Genomic DNA, 10,622 nt, shown 5'->3' with positions numbered 1-10,622 from the left:
TACTGGTTTCCTACTGGTCCTGTAGAACTCAATGAAGCATATCAATAGCCTAGGGTACTGGTTTCCTACTGGTCCTGTTGAACTCAGTGGAGCGTATCAATAGCCTAAGGTACTGGTTTCCGACTGGTACTGTAGAACTCGGTGGAGCGTATCAATAGCCTAGGGTACTGGTTTCCTACTGGTCCTGCAGAACTCAGTGGCGTGTATCAATAGCCTACGGTACTGGTTTCCTACTGGTCCTGTAGTACTCGGAGGAGCGTATCAATAGCCTAGGGTACTGGTTTCCTACTGGTCCTGTAGAACTCAATGGAGCATATCAATAGCCTAGGGTACTGGTTTCCTACTGGTCCTGTTGAACTCAGTGGAGCGTATCAATAGCCTAAGGTACTGGTTTCCGACTGGTACTGTAGAACTCGGTGGAGCGTATCTATAGCCTAGGGTACTGGTTTCCTACTGGTCCTGTAGAACTCAGTGGCGTGTATCAATAGCCTACGGTACTGGTTTCCTACTGGTCCTGTAGTACTCGGAGGAGCGTATCAATAGCCTAGGGTGCTGGTTTCTTACTGGTCCTGTTGAACTCAGTGGAGCGTATCAATAGCCTAAGGTACTGGTTTCCAACTGGTCCTGTAAAACTCAGTGGAGTGTATCAATAGCCTAGGGTACTGGTTTCCGACTGGTACTGTAGAACTCGGTGGAGCGTATCAATAGCCTAGGGTACTGGTTTCCTACTGGTCCTGTAGAACTCAGTGGAGCGTATCAATAGCCTACGGTACTGGTTTCCTACTGGTCCTGTAGTACTCGGAGGAGCGTATCAATAGCCTAGGGTACTGGTTTCCTACTGGTCCTGTTGAACTCAGTGGAGCGTATCAATAGCCTAAGGTACTGGTTTCCAACTGGTACTGTAGAATTCAGTGGAGCGTATCAATAGCCTAGGGTACTGGTTTCCTACTGGTCCTGTAGAACTCAATGGAACGTATCAATAGCCTAGGGTATTGGTTACCTACTGGTCCTGTAGTACTCAGTGGAGCGTATCAATAGCGTAGGGTACTGGTTTCCTACTGGTCCTGTAGAACTCAGTGGAGCGTATCAATAACCTAGGGTACTGGTTTCCTACTGGTCCTGTAGTACTCGGAGGAGCGTATCAATAGCCCAAGGTACTGGTTTCCTACTGGTCCTGTTGAACTCAGTGGAGCGTATCAATAGCCTAAGGTACTGGTTTCCAACTGGTCCTGTAGAATTCAGTGGAGCGTATCAATAGCCTAGGGTACTGGTTTCCTACTGGTCCTGTAGAACTCAATGGAGCGTATCAATAGCCTAGGGTACTGGTTTCCTACTGATCTTGTAGAACTCGGTGGAGCGTATCAATAGCCTAGGGTACTGGTTACCTACTGGTCCTGTAAAACTCAATGGAGCGTATCAATAGCCTAGAGTACTGCCCACTATTGTTGTAGAACACAATGGAGCGTATCAATACCCTAGGGTACTGGTTTTCTACTATTAAAGTAATCTACAGTGTAAATATTTATTGAAATGGTTCTTTAAATCAATGAATACCTGACAAATTTCTCGTTTGTGATTTCTCTCTCTACTTATAATTAACATTATAAAAGGTATGAATTAAAAAGTACATAATGTCCTTTCATTTTGGTAACCGTCAGGGCCGTAAATTAACCTTCAATTTGGAGGAGGCAGGAAATTAGGCGGGGGTCTGGGGCCCCCCCGACGCTGAGCACATTTTGTGCACACTGAACACGTTTCTTGATTCTAGGGCCTTCTAAGATGTTACTTGACTAACTCATTCTAAAAGAAAGATTTGGAATGCTTTTTAAGGGAGGTATCATGTTCTTAGTTATTGGAAACAACATAAATTCTAATGAACTTTAAATTTTAATTTTTTTTGGCTCAAAAGTTGGAGGAGGCAGCTGCCTCCTCCGCCTCCATGTAATTTACGGCCCTGACCGTGCACAAGAAGGAAACACATTCCGGGAATAAAATAATGCATCAGATTCCTTTTAATTGTTAGACGTATCTCATAAATATCCATGTGTACCTCAGGCTCGTGATATATAGACACAACCGTCACGGTTAAGTTAATCCCCTTTACGTGTACGGCGTGCCGTAAACACCACAAAATATCGATGGTTTACTAAAACATTTAAGTCTAAATTTTAAATATTTCCCATTGTCCGATTTTGTCCGATATTTTGTATGTTGTTAATCACGCTTTTGTTTATTAAATTCCGTCGAGTTTGTTTCTGTTGCAATTACTTTGAGGTGATTTGCTAGATTGACTAGACTAATCTAAGAGTTGATACCACGAGGTCAAATAAAAAAGGATATAAAAAGCAATCAAAATGACCAACGACACGAACAACAGTGAATTGTCAAATTTTCGAGACAACCCGTTCCTTCTTCAGGACGATAGAATATTTACATAGAAAAGAAAACTAAATAGATAAGTAAGGAAACTAAAACTGCAACTAAACTACAAAAGCTTATAACAAACAAAACATCTACATATTAGAATTATCGAGTATAATATGTGGCAATAGAAAATTTTGTTCTCATCAAACGTCAAGACTAAACAGTAAATGTGTTAAAAATAAGAATTCCAGTGTATTTCTAATAAGAATTAATTTTCTAGTACAATCTTAATAGAAAACATTATGATGTAACCATTACGTCATCTCTCGACTAAATAAAGTACACATGAATCTTAAAAAAATCTAGGTCACAGGTATCAATTGAGTCAAGTAGTACACAATATCTCTTCTGGCAAAGGAACAGTTACTATATATTATTTATATGAAATAATTTCTAACGAAATGGAAGCCATGATTCCCAAAGTGAAACCTAAAAGCAAGAATAAACGTTTTAGAAACAACAAACCATATTGGATGGAACAATTAACAGACCTATCATGCCTATGGGGTACCTGGTAGGAAACGGAAAATAACTTCATACGATATAAAGGGGAAAAGAAAGTCAAATCGACCCTTAGACGGGAATATATCAAAGCACGAGATAAAGCTCTTAGACGAGCTGAACGCGCCTACAAGAAATCAATTGCTAATGATATTGAAGATATGAGCTCTACAAATCCAAGCGATTTCTGGAACAAAATTTGAACTCTTGGTCCTAGAAATAAACAAAATACACCAATGGAGGTTGATGAAGAAAATGTTATATCCAACGAACGAAATGTCCTGGAAAGATGGAGAGCTGATTTTGAAAATTTATACAATGGAAGTGGAAGTAGCGAATTTGAAAACGACCACTATAATCATTCGAAATCAGATAAATACATTAGAGAAAGTATATAGAAGAACAATTTTATCAGTGTAACGAAGAAATAAATCATGACATATCTCTTCAGGAAATATCCGATATAGTGATGCGTGCAAAATCTACGTCTGCATGTGGGTTCGACGAAATTCCTTACAGTGTTTTGAAATATCCAATAGTCATCGAAACATTACGTCATCTTTTCCAACACATTTTTGACACAAACACTGTTCCCTCGGTTTGGCGTAAAACAATAACTTGTTCCATTATAAAGGATCCTTCATCAGACGTCTTCCAATGAATTACCGTGGTGTGAGTCTGCTGTCATGTATCAGCAAACTTTACAGTTCCCTTTTGAACAAAAGAATTGTGAGTTATTTAGAGAATAACGATATTTCAACAGATGAACAAAACGGATTTAGAAAGGAAAGATCATGTGAAGATCATTTTTTCACTTTGAGTAGTTTGGCCCAAAAAATTAAAATCTTTATGTTGCATTTATTGATCTTAAAAAGTGTTTCGATTTTGTCGATAGAGATATGATGCTATATAAACTTTTGTTACATAACATAGATGATAAACTGTATAACTCGATAAAATATATTTATCAAAGCTCAGAATCATGTGTACGAGTTAATGGAAAACTTACAAATCGGTTTAGCTGTAAAACTGGTGTTAAAGAGGGAGATAATTTATCCCCTACCTTATTTTCAATTTGTTTTAACGATTTGGTACAGGATATTAACGATCTTGATTTGGGACTAGAAATAATTAACCGCACAAGCTGTCTATCTTATCATATGCTGATGACATCGTTTTGATAGCCAAGTCTCCAGACGATTTACAAAGCATGTTAAACAAACTACATATCTAGTGTAGCCGTTGGAGAGTACTTATAAATACACACAAATCTCAACAGGGGATGCTTACTCCTCCTAGGCACTTGATCCCACCTCTGGTGTGTCCAGGGGTCCGTGTTTGCCCAACTATCTATTTTGTATTGCTTACAGGAGTTATGAGATTGATCACTGTTCGTTATCTTCACCTTGCATACATTTTCGCAAAAATACTCCGTCCAGAACCGATTTTGAATTCACTATAGGAATGAATAAGTTAAAAACAGTTGATTAATATAAATATCTTGGAATAATGTTTACTGATACTGGTAATTTTATGAAAAATGCAGAGAATCTTGCTAAAGCAGGGAACACGCTTTTGGGAAAATCACATCCACAATTCTTACTAATAAAGACTTTAGGTTTAGGGCTTATGAGAAACTATTTTACTCCTGTGTGTAATACCTATCTTGGACGATGTATCTAGTGTTTGGAGTTTCAAAACATTTCAATCGTCTCTTTGCACCTACATTGGCTGTTTAGCGAGACACTGGATGGATACCCAGTCAATATAGACGTTGGATAAATGTTATCCGATATTGGAATAGAGAGTTGTCCTTTGACAATAAGCGTATTACAAGAACTATATTTGAATTTGATTACAACAGAGGTAGACATATTTGGTGTAGTGATTTGAAAGAAATATTCCATAATTTATAGTTAGACTATTATTTTGATTCAAAGCTAATGGTACATGTAGATATAAAAATGGTTTAATCAAAAATACAATTTTGTTATTCAAACCTTTGGGACAATGAAATTTTCAATATTCCCAAATTGCGTACTTATGTATCTTTCAAAACGACTTTTGGTAGGGAAAATTATGTAGTTCTGGATATGCCTAAATATTTACTTTCAGTTTTGGCGCAATTTAGATGTGAAATTTTACCATTATGAATAGAGACTGGTATATATCATGGAGAATCTGTTGAAGAACTAATATGTACCCTTTGTTACGTAAATTGTGTAGAAGACGAAATTCATTTTCTATTGCACTGTCCTCTGTACTACGAGTATCGAGCAAAACTTTTTGAAAACATTGGATTTAACCAAATGTTATTACAACTTTCGCCAGGTTGCAAAGTATTTGTATTCTTCGTTAATGCATAGACAGTCAGTTATTTTCAAAAATTAAGAATGTAAATCATGTGTATATGTATTAATGTTTACATACCTATGGTTATATACTTTTCCCATTATCTCATAAAACACATACAACAGTCTCGATTGAAGTCGGCATTTCGCAAATTCTACGGTCGTTATAACGATCTAGTTCGTCAATACAACCTATCATTGGGTCAAATGCTGTCTGACATCTTTCATTTTGACTACGGATAACTCCGTTTTTACCTGATTAGGATATAGAGCTCACGGCGGGTGTGACCGGTCAACAGGGGATTCTTACTCCTCCTAGGCACCTGATCCCACCTCTGGTGTGTCCAGGGGTCCGTGTTTACCCAATTATCTATTTTGTATTGCTTGTAGGAGTTATGAGATTGATCACTGTTCGTTATCTTCACCTTTCATTGATGAACTTGGTACTGCAGGTATTTACTTACAACATGTATGTATATTTTCATGGATTTTTTTCCTTCCCTTTATTTCTCAACTCTGTGCTTCCTTTTTTCTTCTTTATGTACTGCATTTAAGTTTTGTGATGAAAATAGCATATACATATAGGCCCGATGGGCCGGGTATTTGATTTATTTTCATACTGTCTGTTACCGGTAACATAACGTTTGTGGATATACACATGCCACTATAAATAAGTAAACTACTAGTGGACTTTTGCGAGAACGACTGACTTTCACAGTCAACGGCTGACTTGGACATTTAAACCTGGGTATTGTATGGAAGCACGATATCGTTAACATATGTAATGTCGAATTGTTAGACAGTATATAGGGAACTTCTGCCTCGCTCGTGACCTAGCTTTGTTAGTGATTTCTCTTGATCATACAAGTTAAGCGAAGACGAGCGTGTTCAAACCGCTGCACGTTACAAAATGGTGACAGTGTAGTGACTCTGGTGTTTGGCTGTCCATGTATAGAGGCTTGCTTCAGGTAGAGTATGTTTGGAACTCTGGAACATTGAGCCCATGCACGCACGTGGTGTCGTCCTCGGACGGCGGTTGTCGTCGTGAACGACAGATGATTTTGCTGAAAAGCTTCCAAAAATCAGATAAGACCCAAGCTAAGCTTCGGGAGGACGCTTCCTTGAGCGGGAGATTTGTAGCAGACAGTATGTAGAGAATTTCTACTGCATCGCTAGTGAGTTAGCTTTTCTAGTGATTCTCTAAGCAACGGCGTGCGCATTCAGATCGCTGCACGTTACAATTCTATTATAGTAGGCCTGTTAAAGAAGTTGTCAAAATATAAAAACACAAGGCTATTGATTCATTTCATTTATGCATGCATAACTGGGTATAAAATTTTATCTTGCACAGATACCTTGATTCATTGTTTAAACTTGACCAAAAAAAATCATTGCATCATGATATATCGAATGTAAGTTTATTGTGCAGGAGTGTTGCGTTTTATTTTATCATAAAAATGTATGAAGTTGTTGTACAGCTTTATTCAATCAAACACAGACATGTACAACACCGAACATGATGAGCGTACCTACAATTGGGAATTACGTGTGCATCTGCACTTATGACTAATGCAGATCTGTACGTAGCTCTCTGGGGAAAATATTTGGACATACCAGGGAGCTACAAATCCACCCCTTATAAGAACCTTCGATTTACTGTGCAGGTCTCTGTATTCTTGCATCATAATAAAAAAAAAATCCTACCATATTTTCCCAATATATTTCTGTCCAAACATTTATTTAAGCCGCATGTGAACCGAAAACTTATATTCGTTTGTAGAAATAGCCATGTTAAGTAGTAGTGAATTTGAACCCCGTTAATTTTCATATCTATTCATTCTATCCAATATGAAGTACTTAAATATTGAAAAGTAATCCTTGTACGTTATGAATGCCATAAATCTTGTCCCAGTCTCCGATTAATCTTTTCGTTACTGACATATAAAACGGAGCTTGGCGGGGATGGAACTTGAATTATTTCATTTAAAATATTTAACAAACAAGAGGCCCACAGCATAGGATTGAAGAAGATATATGCTATTTAAATGGTTTACACATAAACACTAAATACTAGTACCCAGTTTGGCCCCGTCCTAGAGTCAGAACGTCTACCCCGGATATCATGATTTTTACAATTCCGGTAGAGGCCTTCCAGCTCTACATGACCAAATCTATGTTTCCAGTTTTTCTTTCAGATGTAAGGAGGGTTTTTTAACATTAGTCAATGTTTGCGCCATCCTTAAGGTCCCGGGGGTGCAGAAGTCCTGAAATTTATACTTTATACCGCCTTGTCCCGTAGATGCTTCATACCAAATTTGAAAAAAAATAAATAAATGGTAGTTATCAGGAAGAAGTTAAGAATGTCAAGCGTTCACGCACAGCGCACGACGACGGATGTAGACCAATTGCATTGGGTCAGGTGACCTAAAATATTTATGGGGATGTTAGGTCACATAGACTTTACTGTTTTAGTGTATGAGTATAGAACTGAACTGGAACAACTCTATAATGCAAGGTGATGATAACGAACAGTGATCAATCTCATAACTCCTATAAGCAATATAAAATAGATAGTTGGGCAAACACGGACCCCTGGACACACCAGAGGTGGGATCTGGTGCCTAGGAGGAGTAAGCATCCCCTGTTGACCGATCACACCCGCCGTGAGCCCTATATCCTGATCAGGTAAACGGAGTTATCCGCAGTCAAAATCAGTGTGTCAAGAACGGCTTAACAATCAGTATGAAACACGTCAGACAGCATTTGACCCAATGCGAGGTTGTACTGACGAACTAGATCGTTATAACGACCATAGAACGTGCGAAATGCTGACTTCAATCGAGACTGTTGAAACCCCTGTACCATCAACTTGTTTGTCAGTAGCTTACCTCGATTTAAAAACTGACTATACCCAGAACAAGCTCTTGCATATCGAATCAGTTGAGATATATAAACACCATATGCAGGTGATAATGGAATATTGCTACATAAATATGGGAAGTTGACGATTTAGAAGCTGAAATCATCTCGTTTGTCATACAGTTGAGTTGTCAGTTTGCCGTTAATGTCTACTTTCAATAAAATATCTAAGTATGAAGCAGAAGTGGACGACTCTGTGGTGTCCTTTATTTCGAGCTCACAGGGATATATCAAATCGACATATGAATGAAAGCTATCATTGTTAATAGCCTATAGATATATGTAAATGTCGAATTGAAGGCCACAGCGAGAGATTTTTTCTTCTCGCGTAGAAGTTTTTGAATAAATTCTGCTTCATATGTATATAGAAACAGGTCAGCTAACAAAGGAGCACAATTCGTGCCCATGGGAATTTCCAACAGACTGTTGGAAGACCTAATCACCAAAGACCACGAATATATTGTCAATGAGGAAATCTAGCATATTTTTTATTTCAACGTCAGAGTACTTGTGCGTGGAATCAGAGTGGTGTTTAACAAAGTAAGTTTTTGAATGACTGATCACTAGATATGAATATTCCCGTTTTCCGTTTTTTGTTGAAGAAGCAACTGTCTATGATGTCAAAAAGTCTAGTCTTTAATTTATCGTGTATAGTGTTGAAAACTCATAGGTTTTAATGTTATTGATTTGGGAAAAATTCTGCGATTTCAAGTTTACTAAAAGTTCTTTAGAATTTTTTAGAATCCACATTTGATTAACACCACTTCTGGCATATGTAGTCGCACATTAAGTTTGAAGTTTCTCCTTCACAGCTGTTAACATTTTCGTGAGGAGCAAAGATAGGGGTTTGGTAGAGGACTTACTGGATCCAGCAATGTATCTTTGTTTGTAAGGGTTGTGTATGTATTTTAGGAATTCAGTATAGGTACGGTAACTCATATTCATTCGACCCATTGACTGGGATATTAAATGTGTCAAAAACTGAAGCATGGTTTTGAAGAATTTCATCTTTTGAAAGGGCAGTTGGAGTATAAGTATGATTACCAAAAGTGGAATTAATGCCAAGTTTGTTTAAAATACAGTTGTAATAATGAGCCTTACAAACAAAGACAATGTTGTTACTAGCTTTGTCAGCTGGAACCAAAACATGTTCCTCATGTAACCTATCTAATTCTTTTATCACTTCTTATAATGTTTGGACAACTTGACCATTTCTGTACATTGCATCGGTTCATACATATATGTCACGAAAAGGTTTCCATATTATATGCTCGTGTCAAAGTCAGCCGTTGACTGTAAAAGTCAGCCCATCTCGCAAAAGTCCAGTACTACTAGCACTATCTAGACTAGAGGAGAAGAGAATAGAATATCATCTATTTCCAATGCCGGACCCGTACCCATTAAGGGTATTCAGAAAAATATAATATGAGTATTGAAAAAATGGGATCCAAATGATAGCGCTCAGTTCATATACCGTGTATCATATATAAATACATTCATAAATGAAAGGCTAAGATAACGAACAGTGATCAATCTTAAAGACCCAACTTTAAGTTAACGCCCCCAAAATTTACCTGTGTCTGGATCAATGATAAGCCACTGATCAATCAAACTTTTAACAATAGAGCTTAGGTTGATTGACGTTTGAGAAGACCGTGGTCTACAGCTACCTGAGAAAGATGTTTTGATGACAATCATGGCTAATGATGACCGGAAGTCTGCAGAACTCGAGGAAAGCCCCAGTATTCCTGAGTTTTGATAGCATTGACTCGCACCTAGAATATTTTAATTTCTAACGTCCCCTATACAATGCAATTTATCATCGTATTTTCTCTCTCCATCTTTATAGATGTATTATAGATTAAACAATCAGAAATCAAACAATAATAACAAGAAAAAAGGAAAGAAACAAACATAAGTTATTGGAATATTTTCTATTAATGATTTATTGTGGCTTTATATTTATATAAAAACATGAACAATTCTTTATTGGCACAGCACATCAACATGTATAATGGTTATATTGCCCATGCGTAAAACTGTTACAGTAGTTTTAAAAAATGCTTCTGTTTTGAGGTACCACATGGATTATAAATTACACAATCAGAAATCAAACAATAGTAAAAAAGCATAAATAAGTTATTGAGATATTTCTATTAATAATTTATCACGGCTTTATTATATTTAGAGAGAGTGAGTGAGAGAGAGTTACTGAGATATTTCTATTTATAATTTATCACGGTTTTATATTTATAAAGAGAGAGAGAGAGAGAGAGAGAGAGAGAGAGAGAGAGAGAGAGAGTTATTGAGCTATTTATAATTTATCACGGTTTTATATTTATAAAGAGAGAGAGAGAGAGAGAGAGAGAGAGAGAGAGGGAGAGATGTGTAAAACTGTAGCAGTAATATAGATGAAATAATATGGCA

The sequence above is a fragment of the Ostrea edulis genome, chromosome 2, assembly GCF_947568905.1.
Source record: "Ostrea edulis chromosome 2, xbOstEdul1.1, whole genome shotgun sequence".
Taxonomy (NCBI): Eukaryota; Metazoa; Mollusca; class Bivalvia; order Ostreida; family Ostreidae; genus Ostrea; species Ostrea edulis.
This window is presented reverse-complemented; position numbering follows the sequence as displayed.